This window comes from Falco rusticolus, chromosome 7 (genome assembly GCF_015220075.1).
Source record: "Falco rusticolus isolate bFalRus1 chromosome 7, bFalRus1.pri, whole genome shotgun sequence".
Lineage (NCBI taxonomy): Eukaryota > Metazoa > Chordata > Aves > Falconiformes > Falconidae > Falco > Falco rusticolus.
In genome coordinates this window covers 71,412,862-71,417,152 of record NC_051193.1, presented here as the reverse complement: position 1 = coordinate 71,417,152, position 4,291 = coordinate 71,412,862, and positions in this window count along the sequence as shown.

Here is a 4,291-nt window from a genome sequence, read left to right as displayed (position 1 = left end):
TCAGCACACAAGCTTTTAGCATTCAGATGGCAGGGTCTGGTTACACTATTTCCAAGCAGAATGGAAACTTCTCAGCTTACTCATTTTCACGATGGCCAGGTATTTGCCATGGGTTTTACAGCCTTGTGTGCTTAAGACAGTAATGCAATGGGAATGCAACAGGAAAGGAGGAAGGTAAAGCCTTGCTGGCTGAGAATTGTGTATACAAGGTGATGGGAAGAATGATACTGGGCACACACACACATTGTGCCAGCTCTTCCCTTTATCTACGGGCTTGTGCTCTGAGCAGATTCTGTCTCTGACCAGTCCCTTAGCAGCCGAAGGGGGAGATAAGTAGAAGGACTGGAAATTGCATGGCTGAGCAGCAGAGAGGTGGTGGAAGGACCACCAGAAGACATGGCAGGCAAGAGGCAATTCCTGGGCAAAGCTGTTTCCCATTTAAAAAATTAGCCCAGGCTTTGGGGTAAAGGGCAAAAGACGTCCCCCTCTCCCAAAACATTAGGATGAGAGGGAAAGGAAGATTTGTTGACAGGGTGTAATTCTACAGCATAAGCAGGGATCGTTTCTAAATATGAGAGAGAACCAGTTCAAACTGGTTTAACAGAAACTTCATGCACCAAAAAACCTCTAGCAAGGACATTAGAATAAGAGCGTTGCATCCTCAGCAGCAGCAGCAGCTCCCAACTGCTCGGCTGTGGAGCCACATGGTCCATGCAGCTCCCCACAGCCCCCTGAGCCCCTCCCCTGTCCCTAAGTCTCCCCCGTGTCACAAATGCCCCTGCATCCTCTAACAGAGATTCGCAGCCGCCCCCAAGGCAAGAGAAAAGGGTTATGTAGCGAGGCTTGGGAGACACGGCTACCAGCTTCCGAACTTGATGACACTCTACAGAAGGACTGTTTCAGCCTGCTTTGGTTCTAATGAAGGCTCTACTGCCTGAAGCCCTCTCATTACGGGGGGGGGGGGCGGGGGGAATCTCTTCTTTCTTTCACAGCATAGTGTGTGTGTTGGGGGCGGGGGGAGTAGAAATCAGCAAAAAGATTCTGGGTAACTGACCCAAACAGATAAAAAACAAGAGGCAGAAGCACTCACATGCATTTTTTTACAGCCTTACTGGCAAGTTTTTGCTGCTGGACTGGTGCAGGAGCTGGGGCTGGCTCTGTACCACACATACAAACCCAGGGGGAAGCAGATCCCGGGCACGGAGGGCACACGGGGGGCTTGGGAGACCTGAGGCCACTTCTCTGTTCCCCTGAAAGCTGTACCAGCTCTCCCCTGCCCTGCAGCAGGCTACGAGCCTACGAGGCCGGGGACAGTAGCGTAACAAGGACCACAGCACTACCACGGATGGGAGGGACAGCAGCTCACATCTTCTGGAGCTCATAGCGGCCCAGAGCACCCCACATCTTAGCACTGAACTCCAGCAGCGCGCCCATGTCCGTGCGGGCTTGTCAGTACAGTGTCCAAGGCAGCACCGGTGGGATGTTAAGATGTTGCTGCCCCTTCTTGTGGACACCTCAGAGGAGCTGGCCCCGCACACCGGGCACTCCTGGCTGGACACTCACCCCGTGATGGACAACACACGCAGCAGCGCAGCCGCAGCTGGCAGTGGGGCAGGCAGGAGGCAGGCAGCAGAGCGTGGTGCAGGGGGATGCAGCTCCGGAGGGAGGGCTCCCACCACGACGCCTACACGAGAGGGACACTACCGTTTAATTTAAAGAAGAGTTTCTGGCTGGGGGAGTCTCAGCAGCTCAAATTCCTGGGCCAGTCAATGCTTTGCTTCAACCGGTCACAAATATGTTTTAACAATCAGGAAGCAGCCGGCTTGTGGGTCAGGTGTGTCAGGGCAGAGAACAAAGACACAGACACTTTGTCTGCACCAAGACGGGTGGGAAAATTCCCCTTTTCTTGCTGGAGCAGCTGGCTGGCTCCAGCGGGGCTCCTGGCCTCTGCAACGCCCATCAGCTGCTCGCTCTCGTTTGGTGTACCCTCTCATGAGCTCTGGCCAGCTCAGCACAGGCGGTGATTAAACATTGGGTCTGGCCTCTGCAAACTCTCCTAGAGCTGTCACAGGAACCAATGGTGAGCTTCAAACCCTGTGACACAGCTGGAGATGAGGACATCTTGGGGAGGCAACCGTTGACGAAGGGTCATAGAAGCTCTGTCACGCCTCAGGTGGCACCTTGCCCAGGAAAGTCTCATTTCCCTGTGACACTGGCCAGCCAAGCTTCCTCGCAGAAAGGCTCCTCCATGCCCTTCCACATGTCACAGGAGAGATCGGACCTTCTGTAATTTCTGTAGCCAACTCTTTCTTGGTGTCTAGAAGCTACCACAGCAACATGCAGTTCTGTGCTTGATGACCAAGGGAAATAGTTCCAATTTCTCTCTCCATTTCTTCAAGGAGAAAAGAAAGAGTGTCTGGAAAGTTTTCCCAAGCTATTTTTCCCACACGGGCACTACTTCAGTGAGCAGTGTTTGCTTACCACACGCCGGACTAACCGTGGCGCTTCAGATCTGCATCTGCTCTGTTTAAGAGCTCCAAGCACACTGCTGTAGGAACAAGTCTGGTCATCTCTAATGCTTGCGTGAGGGGGGGGAAGTGACATTCAGGATTTCTTACATTATGCAGAGCTTGCAGACAACCCTGTTCCTTCCCTCTGCCAGCTTTAGAGCTCTCTTTTCAACCTGAACAAACCTTTTGACCTCAAAACCAAAATAATTTCCTCCTTCAGCAATAAATTAGGCCAGAGAGCTAAAGCCACGTATCAGAAACTATCACATCACTGTGGCTTTCATGCAGGGGACAATATTCTGCCCTGCCACTGTGGAGCCATCCCTTGTGCTGGGGTGGCTGCTGTGTTTTTTTGCAGGGCCACAGGGAAGCTGGAGACACCCAGTGTTTATCTGTGAGCTAACACCTCCCACATCCAGCTCGGCAGCCACAGAGAGTCCCCTCCGTGCAGATGTGGCACTTGGGGACACGGGTTAGGGGTGGGCTGGGAGTGCTGGGGTAACAGCTGGGCTTGATGGTCTCAAAGGGCTTTTCCAACCTCAATGATTCCACGGTTCGATGACTCAAAGTACCTTTCAATGGAGACAAGGCTCACAAGAAGCAATAACGGTGACTGAATGTGATCATAAAAGAACCGATAACAGTTGCTCAAAGCATATAAAATGTTCTACCACGTGTTAGCTAGCGTGCTAGCTTGTGGATTTACCACCAAGCACCCAGCTCTGTGCAGGCATGCAATAAACAAATATCTTGACTCTGTGCATGGATCTGCTCTTGCACAACAGGTGAAGAACCCAGATTTGGGGTAACATCACGGCCCTCTGGCTTCTGGGCTGGAGGAGAGAGCCCTTTGCAAGCTGCCAACTGAAGGGGGGGGGGATGTGTGCAGGCTCCACTGGGGCCGTGGCTAACACCAGGAGACACAAAGATGTGCTTTCAGGGAAAGAGACAGTAAAACACACAGCCTTCTCTCTTTGGAGACATCAAGAGAAGCAGCCTTGGTTTCGGACTGCATTCCCACACCGTGCCAGGCCCAGTGACCCCGTCTGCTGAGCAGAGCATGGCTTAGCAGAGAGCTGCTCCTGGGGCAGCTTCTCAAGGGACCTGGGGATAACGTAGGCAAAATGGAATGTATAAATATAACACAGCTGCAAATGGAAGGACAGGCGAGAGGGGTGGTAGCAACAGAGCAAACCCCCCAGTGCAGACCAGAGCGCAGGGCAGAGCCTTCTGCTGTGGAGCAGCACCTGGAGCCCCAGCACCGCCAGGTCAGTGAGGCAGGGACAGGTTTGCCTGGTTCCCATACATATACATTGCCCATCAGCCAAATTTGCATTTCGCTAACTCTACATTGTAGTGCCTGGGCCATGGCCAGCCTGGAGACACAGCTAGAGCAACTCCAGTTTGAAGAGCAGTGTCTGCTTTGGGTTTCAGACCCAAACCCCAAACCAGTCTGACCAGCTGGAACCCAGTTTCAGGTTACACCCTGCCTTGCTCTCTGAGCGACTTAGTGGGTAATGATCTCACTTCCCAGCACACCTTACGTGGCAGTTACCTCTCCAGGTATCCATGCATATTGCATCGCCCCCCACCCGCCCAGCCCCAAGCCATGGGACCCCTGCTGCTGCTGCAGCAGCAGCCCCGCGCTCCCCCGTGTCCCACCGCAGGCTGGGCAGATGAAAGGCATGAGATAGCAGGCATGGGAGCGGTACCTGCCCCTCTGCGGGTCACTGCTTCTCAGACACCACTCCCAAGTCAGATAAGACAAACAAATCCTTTTT